Source organism: Carassius gibelio, chromosome B20 (assembly GCF_023724105.1).
Source record: "Carassius gibelio isolate Cgi1373 ecotype wild population from Czech Republic chromosome B20, carGib1.2-hapl.c, whole genome shotgun sequence".
In the NCBI taxonomy this organism is placed as follows: domain Eukaryota; kingdom Metazoa; phylum Chordata; class Actinopteri; order Cypriniformes; family Cyprinidae; genus Carassius; species Carassius gibelio.
The window spans coordinates 20,218,331-20,228,526 of NC_068415.1; the positions used below are offsets into that span (position 1 = coordinate 20,218,331).

The window sequence follows — 10,196 nt, forward strand, 5'->3', positions numbered from 1 at the left end:
ATTAGCTCTGCTGAAAGGACTCTCAGCATTTATTTATTTATTACAACATGCATGAACTCTGTTCCTGTACTATTCATTTACTACATACATTATAACATCTCCAAGCTATTTCCTGAGAACATCAAAATGTGTAAACTCATCATGTATGACGTAATTGCTCATGATAATACCTAAAACTATAAATGCATATACATATTAAACATATCACTATCACATATAATGAAAACTAGGTAACACTTCATTTTAAGGTGTCCCTGTTATACGTTATATGTACTTACTATTATAATAACAATTAAGTATGCATAAATACATGAAAGTAAGCCAAACCCTAATCCTAACCTAAACATATAGAAAGTACATGTAGCTAATTAATGTTAATCAGTACTTAAATGTATAATTACACTGTAACAAGGACACCTTAAAATAACCAAAAATCATCACACTGAATTTGTCATATACAATTTTAATGTATTTTATGATACATTATGCTCACTACAACAACAAAAAACTATTGAATTAATTATGAATTACTATTGAAGTCAACATCTTTGATTTACAAAGAGAGAGAGAGAGAGAGAGAGAGGGGGGAGTTCAGACAAACAATATTGGTATCTATCTTTGCCAGGGTCATGCTTAAAAAAAAAAAAAAAAAGCTGAAGAGCTGAAAACGAAAGATGGAAGTCAAAACGGAAATATGTTTCAATCTCTTTCAAACTGTGATTTTGCAAAAGTGTTTGAATTTGCTCTTATTGATACAAATCTAAGTATAAAACAAATATTAACTTTAGTCTCTGTCACTATGATGACATCCATTTTTCACAGGCATCGTGTGAGGACAGAAAAGCAGCATGATTTCTTCGTTCATACAGTATTTATGCCGCTCCAGTAAGCTGCTGTGTGAACACAACAATTCAAGAGCTGCCAAATCGAGAAGGTCGTCAATCCCAAACACTGACTGAGAGTTTACCCACAATCCTTCTGTTGTGTTCACAGTGGAGTTGAGCAGTCATTACCTCATCCATTGCATTACTCTGCTTTGAATGTTTGCCCTAGAGACATGTGCCACAGTGAGTTTGTTAAAAGCACATGCTTTTTTTCCCCCTTTTTCTACACAGTTCATTATGACTAAAGAAGAAATTCCCAGGGGGAGTCATTCGCTATAGCATTAACCATTAAATCACACACTTGTGAATAAGTGACAACTTACAATTTGCAGTCTTTTCCCAAGCAGTACCCCAGCTTTCAAATGAATTGCTGTGATTCAATATTGATCTAAAAATGACAATTACAGCTATGATGTATGGCCATGGTATGTTTAATGGTGGAAGAGAACAGAAATATATACGCTGTAGACTGTGGCTGTTCTGTGCGGTTACACTGATTAATATGGCTGTTATTCTGGCCCTGGTGGGCTTCGGGCAGAGCTGTAAATCCGAAGCCTAATTTATTGGTTACTTTGCAGTGCAGGAAATAACATTTGCTGTATAAAACTGTAAATGTAAGTTTACAGCAGGAGACAAATAGAGAGCTTTAACTTAAAGTGCCTCATTGGTGGTAATTTATGAGTTTTCTGCTAAAGGATAAGATCCCCTTTGTGATATAATGATCACAGTGTTATTGCAAACACATTCAGAAAGTTTTGTTGTCAAGGCATAATAGCCAGCACAAAGGCCTCATCTTACTGTATATGATATGCATAATAAGGTGCTCTAAAGGTGCAATTTTCACATGCTTCAATGTGTATATGAAAATAGCTGTGTTTGTATAAAAATATAACACACATTGCAAATAGAGTGTTCTAGAGCGTTCTAACATGCCAAAATAGTATCATAAAAGGAAATATGGCTTGTAAAAAATGATAAAAGTATACTGTGTATTTGTATGTAATATGCATATTGTTGTATAGGGTTTACTCTAGACTTTTTTTTTTCTCACAGTTCTGTAATTGGATATAAAGGTGATATATAAATGGAGAGTTGTGAGTTACGAACCCAGAATTGCAAGATAAACAACCCATTCTCACTCCAAAGGCGTCAAAAACCGAAGCATGGTCAAGCGCCCCTAGCGTCACTTTTATGACGCCAAATGTGCCTCTCGGCGTCGACTATCGAAGCACTACGACCTTCATTGCTTTCAGTGGGAAACTTTTGGCGTCAGAATTCGACACGAGGACATGAGATGTTTATCGCTATGAAATCACGTTCAAGAAGTCTCATTCAGCATACATCGCGCGATACTTGCTATCAGTTCCACAGTTTGGGTGAGTAGTCGTATATACGCTCTTTTAATGCCTTTTATCAAATGTATTCTGTCTTCTTTATTAATCAGATTAGTGCCATATGTTTAATCGCTGTATTATATCGGTCATCCGCGGCTGTCTTTGAGTTTCATTGCGTTTAAATAAATGAACACAGCTGCTAATTAGTGTGATTCAACTCTATCTGTCACGTGACGTGCCATAGACCTTCGATCCGTTTTATATTATTATTAATTTCAGGATCAATGATGTAAGTTGTATTTGTAGTAAAATCATGGTAATCACGACACAATAGTAATAAATGAAATGTGAAGTTAAAACACAGTAAATGGGACATTAGTAACTGTAACTGTAGTTTTACTATGATATATTAATAATCAATACAACAATACAATAATCACCAAACCAGCTATGTTTGTATCACTGTAATGTTAGTGTTTTTATGTGCTTTTATATGACAGATATCACAGTAATCATGTGTTCTGTACCATGCTTTTAATACCTTTTAATGTGAATCAAAAAAAAAAAAAATCAAATTAAAAATAAATAATAAAACATGTATTTTTCCATCTTGCAGTTCATTCATATCAGTTTATATATATATATATATATATATATATATATATATATATATATATATATATATATATATATATATATATATATATAAATATTTTGCTCACAGATCATTATTAACATTCTGTATATAATTCAATTTTATTTTCTCTCCCCTTTTTTATTATTTATATTTTTAGCTGAAAAGACGTAAAGGCAGTCAGCCCAGTGGTGTTTCTGGAGAGGGATTCCTTCAGAAATGGAGAAGACAGAAAGCTGCGGAGGCAGATATTTGCAGCAGTAAGTCTGTGATAGTTTGTCTCTTTTATCAAAAATTCCTGCTGTTATAATTTGTACAGCATTTGTTGTTTCTTAAACTGTTGCACTGTCCAAATACCCACACTTGCCATCTTTTCACTTGACCACTTGATTACTTATTTGAAGTCTTTCCTGTATTTGGCCTAGTGTTCGAGTGAGCATGATGACCACGAGTGTGTGTCGAACTTTTCATGACCTGATGACTGTGTTTCCCAATCCTGATCCTGGAGAACCCCAGCACTGCACGGTTTTGGTGTCTCTCTTATCTGCCTTGGAGTCTTCACTGATGAGCTGATGAGTTGAATCAGGTGTGTTTGATCAGGGAGACATCTCAAATGTGCAGTGTTGGGGTTCTCCAGGACCAGGATTGGGAGCCACTGCCTTATGGGACACTTATGTGTTTAAAGAGATTTTTAATATCTAATTATCAATATTTCACATACTGTACTAAACACATCACAGTCTTAATAATCCAGTTTAACACTTGTATGATATTGTACAAGCCCCAGGACGGTCTCATCTGACACTATCAAAAGAATTCATATGACTATAGCTTGTTATTAATTACTTGCTTTCAATAATGGATTCATTTAACATTTAATTTTACAGCATCTTTACAGAGGCTGCTTTTATGGTCTAAACAAAACACAGTGTAATGTATAAGTTGAATGTAATGTAATATTTCTGTTTTACAGGATTGTTTGAGGATAACACTGCAGTTCTCCATCATGCACAAGGACTCACCTCGTTAACTCTTTATCCCCCACACACACAGATATGGTCCCTGGATCAGTGATTAGACTTTGCAGTGGTTTGATTTTTGCAGAAGATGTAACTTTGTTTTATTTATAAGCTCATAATGAATACATTACAGAACCAGTGATGAAAACAATAGTTAAAAATAGTATTTTTCGTATTGATAAAGCATTTTGTTCTCTTTTTCAAGCTTCATACAGTGAACTTTTTAGACTTTAATTAAGAGTTTTAGTAAAGGAGATATTCATACACAGTCATCCCCTAGCTCCAGTCATGAAGTGAATTCATGATGTTATTGTCAAAGCTAGCAGGTGTTTGTTTTCCTGAACACTTTCTCTGTCTTCCATTGTTCAGACAATCAGTGTTTATTTGATGCTGTGCTGATTGAGTTTTATAGATGATATTGCACACTTGACATGCATGTCTTCATGGTGTTTTTTTGTGAGTTTGAAACATTTACATTGTGTTGTATAACATTTTGGTCAATTTAATTTTTTTAATAAAATTGATCTTTTTCCAGTGTTCTCTGAAAGACATACTGTATTTACTGTTTTGTTTTTTAATAAAAGCATTTTCATTTGCATACTGAAAATAGTTAATGTTTACAACATAACTGCCTTTTTATTCTTTATGGTGGCAAAAACGAGCTTGGTGACAGAGGATGCAGTGTAGTAATTTGGGCATGTTGTCTTTAAATGAGTTTGACATATCAATAAATAATGGAAGATCCTTACAAAAATATGCATGTTTATTATGCTTTATGTATTTATTTGTTCATTCATTCATTCATTAATTTATAATTTCTGTTTTTATTCCTAGGGTTCAAATGGTAGAGAATGGTAAATCACAGAAACACAAATGTGAACAATTTTAACTTTAAAACACAATGTAATATACAATGTAAATTTTAGAAGCACGTCATTTGATTAGTAAATATATTTGTCTTTGGTCAAAAAAAAAAAATACAAATCTTAAAAATGTGTCTTATATTTAATGAGAGGAATCTATCTGTTGGATACAACTGCGACTGCTGGGCATGTGCACATCAATATTGCCCAATTTTTGTCAAGCTGAACAACGGAGGAAGGTGAAGACGTTAATAAAACAGAATCTAATAAGTAGCAAGCTTAATCTATTGTTAACCGAATCTATCCCTTCAGCCGAAAAACGAAAGACATCTGTCATACATGGATAAGGAAGTGTGACGCTGCTGCTCAGCTTAGATGCCATTGGCTATGACTTTTCAGGACAGTCTGTGGTTGGACTATCTTTTAACCCATATTAAACAGCGCATCATGTTAAAAAGTATGTTTTGCTCCTATCATCACATTAGTAATATATTAAGTCAACAATGAAGTGTTGCTATCTTGAGAAAAATGACATCTTTAGCGAGATCCTAATCCTAACCCTAAGCATAACTTCAATGAACTACAAAAACAGCCCCCTAGTGTTGCCTTTCTATAGATAGAACGACGGAGGCTTGTGGGTAATGTAGTTTAAAACTTTTTATTAACGAAACTAAATAAATTATTTATTTTAAGGTAAACTGGATATCTAAATATGTTTATTGTGCAAACCTCTATGATATATTTGAGAGGCAGGCTGAAATGTGGTATTTTACAGTGAGCAATATTTAAAATGCTTTTATGCCAGCTTTCCACTTATTTCTGAAAACTGAGCTCAACATTATTTTATCAGCATAGCATAAGTAATAATCCTGCCCATTTTCTCTTTGATATGTTAATTGGACTCTGATTTACAGCCATTTGAAATGTACAGTTTTGGGCTCTTCCGGGGGGTGCTACTGGGCCCCTGGGGGTAGCAGGGCAGTAAAACCTACATATATGTATTCTCCTCATCATGAACAACAAACTGAGCTGAGTCACATTTACATCTGACAGTTTTCACAGTCCTCTGTTTTCTATTCTATTCATCATGGCTATTATACCTTTTGACAGGACATTGTGAGGCCATCTGATGAAACATGGAAAAATTATAAAGAAATGATTTAATAATGAAAATAATAGATTATTTCTTTGATTTTTGAAGTAAATGGCAAGAAATATAATGGATGAACCTGCAACAACTTGCCATTATCTATTCCCCACTGTAAAGCAGTAATCAAGGACAATGTATACACATTGTGATACTTCACTATTACACAAGGACAAATTCATGCAGTGCTAAGAATATTAATTTATATATATATATATATATATATATATATATTAGCATTATATATAACTAATTAGCCGAAATCAGTGTAAAAATGTCCTCCTCACCCCCGTATCTTGCTCCTCATGTGCTGGACATCAGTAATGTGCGTGCTCTTGGTTTTAATGCAGTACAAGATCCACGTTGATCATTCCTGCTACATTCTCAGTTATCCGTCAAGTGCTTGTAACAATAAAGCCCATGACACCATCTTGTAATGCAGAATAATTAATCTTGTAACTCCCTGTATTTCACAAAAAATTTGCATATTTGTTACTAAAATATAAAAAAATTACTTTCTGGTGTACTGATGTCCCAGATGTTATTAATCCGATCAAAAATGTTTATGTCTTAAATAAAAAATAATCCCAATAATTAATATGTCGTTTTTCCAAGTCTAAAATAAACACATATGAGCCTACCTAGTAAAATGATGTATTTACCAAGAATCTTCAGAACACAATATTCACCATTTTCATTTTATTGAAGCATAGACTATAAAGTTGATAAAGTAGCATCAAGACAAATAAGATTCAATGAAAATAATTATCATCAAAGATACATTAACCTCATATATAAATCAGTTCACACAGATGAGTGATGAAATGTCCTTAAAAGTCACACAGTCCCATCCAGTCAACTGTGATACAGATCATGTGATACATATAAGACATGTGATACTGTTTCAGAAAATAATGATTCCCATCATCACATCTAAACTGGTTTCATCTCCCCATCGTGATCTTCTTCTCTCGTGTCTGGAAACAGTTTGTGGCTGATATCCAGCACTGATGAGGTGTAGCTTGTTCTCAGCCAGATGATCTCTCAGTCCTAAGATCCCAGACCTGGTCAAAGTGAAACAAACAATGCAGAAGAAGTTGTTTAATGGACAGAGAGCGCAGCTTATGTTCTGTGTGGTTTTAGCAGGGTGAGTAACTATGACCCTTGTAGTACTGTACACTTACCATTCTTCAAGCTGTTTTAAGATCTTTTGAGAAGCTTTTCTCTGAAGACAATTTACCACATCCTCTTCTTTCACTCCTTTCAAGAGCATCACTTGGTCAAAACCCCTCATTTGGCTGATGAGATCATCTGTACAAATAAAAATACTGCAATAAATATGTCATTCTGCAAGAATTAAGAAAAAGTTACAGAAGCAAAGGTCTTGCTCATGAGACATTAGCATGTGTAGTTCTCAGAGACTCTAGAATTCATCTGTTGTTGCAGTAAATGTGTTTTTTTCCTCTAGAATCTTTCTCCAAAGTTCCTGACTTCTCTCACAAATGTGTTTTAGTCTGTGCAGTGTAATGCCTGGCTTCAAACCAATCAACTATCAATTCACAATTTATAACATAACATTTACAAAACAATGAAATAATGTCAATTGGTGTTTATATCAACTAAACCAATTTCATGACACTTGTCTGCTAATAAAACAGGTGGTGTGTTTTTAAAAACATAATATTAAAAATGTCCAGTCACACTTTGCTAACATGCTGTAATTGTAATAGTATAAAACGAAATCAAGGCTGACATGACCAGTTCTGTGAGAGATCATCATAAAATGTTGTATAACATTGCTTCAACACACACATACCAGAGGACTTCTGTTTGTTTGAGCTCAAGATGGCCATCTTCATTCCTCATCCTGAGCAAATCATATCCTTGGTCTTCCTTCTCTTCTGTGAAACAAGATAATCTCTACTTACTCTCTGTGCAATTAATATTGCTCATTAAACATAATTAAGTTAATTTAAAGTAAGATTCAGACCAGAGCATTTTTGGAGTAAACAAATGTACCTGGGAAGAGCTGATCATGGCAAGATTCGCTGAGACTCAGTGATAGCTCTTTTAGGTTTTAGGAAGGTTTGTGAGGGTTGGCTCTTAAAATAGCTGTTGAGCTCGATATTTTAGACCTGAAAAAGAAGAACAGCATTATCTGGAAAAAATCCTGTAAGACAGAAGGAAGGACATATTATTAATTACGTGCAGCTTGTACATTACACCTCTGTAAAGATGCTGTATAATTAAATGTTAAATGAATCCATTATTGAAAGCAAGTAATTAATAACTAGCTATAGTCATATGAATTCTTTGATAGTGTCAGATGAGACAGTCCTGGGGCTTGTACAATATCATACAAGTGTTAAACTGGATTATTAAGACTGTGATGTGTTTAGGGATCATTTTTAAGACTTTGACCCTGTCCAGATACCCACACTTGCAGTCTTGGCCACTTGAGAGTGTGTGTACGTGACAGTGTGTGCACAAGACTGTCCCCGGTCTTAATAATGCCAAAGCACAGCGTCCTTAACACACACTAAACCTCTCCAATACTGCTCTGGAGCGCTATACAAAGCTTAGTGTATCCCATCATGCATCATGTTTTGGAATAAATCGTCAGACTTTTTGCCGAGATCTCACAAGAGGTCATGGAAAGCTGTCCAATGTACAGTATGTGAAATATTGATAATTAGATATTAAAAATCTCTTTAAACACATAAGTGTCCCATAAGGCAGTGGCTCCCAATCCTGGTCCTGGAGAACCCCAACACTGCACATTTGAGATGTCTCCCTGATCAAACACACCTGATTCAACTCATCAGCTCATCAGTGAAGACTCCAAGGCAGATAAGAGAGACACCAAAACCGTGCAGTGCTGGGGTTCTCCAGGATCAGGATTGGGAAACACAGTCATCAGGTCATGAAAAGTTCGACACACACTCGTGGTCATCATGCTCACTTGAACACTAGGCCAAATACAGGAAAGACTTCAAATAAGTAATCAAGTGGTCAAGTGAAAAGATGGCAAGTGTGGGTATTTGGACAGTGCAACAGTTTAAGAAACAACAAATGCTGTACAAATTATAACAGCAGGAATTTTTGATAAAAGAGACAAACTATCACAGACTTACTGCTGCAAATATCTGCCTCCGCAGCTTTCTGTCTTCTCCATTTCTGAAGGAATCCCTCTCCAGAAACACCACTGGGCTGACTGCCTTTACGTCTTTTCAGCTAAAAATATAAATAATAAAAAAGGGGAGAGAAAATAAAATTGAATTATATACAGAATGTTAATAATGATCTGTGAGCAAAATATTTATATATATATATATATATATATATATATATAAAAATAAATATATATATATATATATATATATATATATATATATATATATATATATATATATATATATATAAACTGATATGAATGAACTGCAAGATGCAAGATGGAAAAATACATGTTTTATTATTTATTTTTAATTTGATTTTTTTTTTTTTTTGGATTCACATTAAAAGGTATTAAAAGCATGGTACAGAACACATGATTACTGTGATATATGTCATATAAAAGCACATAAAAACACTAACATTACAGTGATACAAACATAGCTGGTTTGGTGATTATTGTATTGTTGTATTGATTATTAATATATCATAGTAAAACTACAGTTACAGTTACTAATGTCCCATTTACTGTGTTTTAACTTCACATTTCATTTATTACTATTGTGTCGTGATTACCATGATTTTACTACAAATACAACTTACATCATTGATCCTGAAATTAATAATAATATAAAACGGATCGAAGGTCTATGGCACGTCACGTGACAGATAGAGTTTAATCACACTAATTAGCAGCTGTGTTCATTTATTTAAACGCAATGAAACTCAAAGACAGCCGCGGATGACCGATATAATACAGCGATTAAACATATGGCACTAATCTGATTAATAAAGAAGACAGAATACATTTGATAAAAGGCATTAAAAGAGCGTATATACGACTACTCACCCAAACTGTGGAACTGATAGCAAGTATCGCGCGATGTGTGCTGAATGAGACTTCTTGAACGTGATTTCATAGCGATAAACATCTCATGTCCTCGTGTCGAATTCTGACGCCAAAAGTTTCCCACTGAAAGCAATGAAGGTCGTAGTGCTTCGATAGTCGACGCCGAGAGGCACATTTGGCGTCATAAAAGTGACGCTAGGGGCGCTTGACCATGCTTCGGTTTTTGACGCCTTTGGAGTGAGAATGGGTTGAGATAAATCTGCCATTCTGAGAAGAAAAGTCATATTTGTAGAA

General features: G+C 34.3%; 1 long non-coding RNA gene across 2 annotated transcripts; it reads left to right on the forward strand.

Annotated features, from left to right (window-relative positions):
* The first annotated feature begins 2,012 nt into the window (after positions 1 to 2,012).
* Positions 2,013 to 4,956, forward strand: LOC127983690 (uncharacterized). Of its 2 annotated transcripts, XR_008160487.1 has the most exons (4): positions 2,013 to 2,260; positions 3,013 to 3,112; positions 3,278 to 3,438; positions 3,826 to 4,956. It is a non-coding gene; the product is annotated as an uncharacterized LOC127983690 (long non-coding RNA). The 2 variants fall into 2 exon arrangements; XR_008160488.1 differs by lacking the exon at positions 3,278 to 3,438 and having other exon boundaries at positions 3,826 to 4,943.
* The last annotated feature ends 5,240 nt before the right edge of the window (positions 4,957 to 10,196 follow it).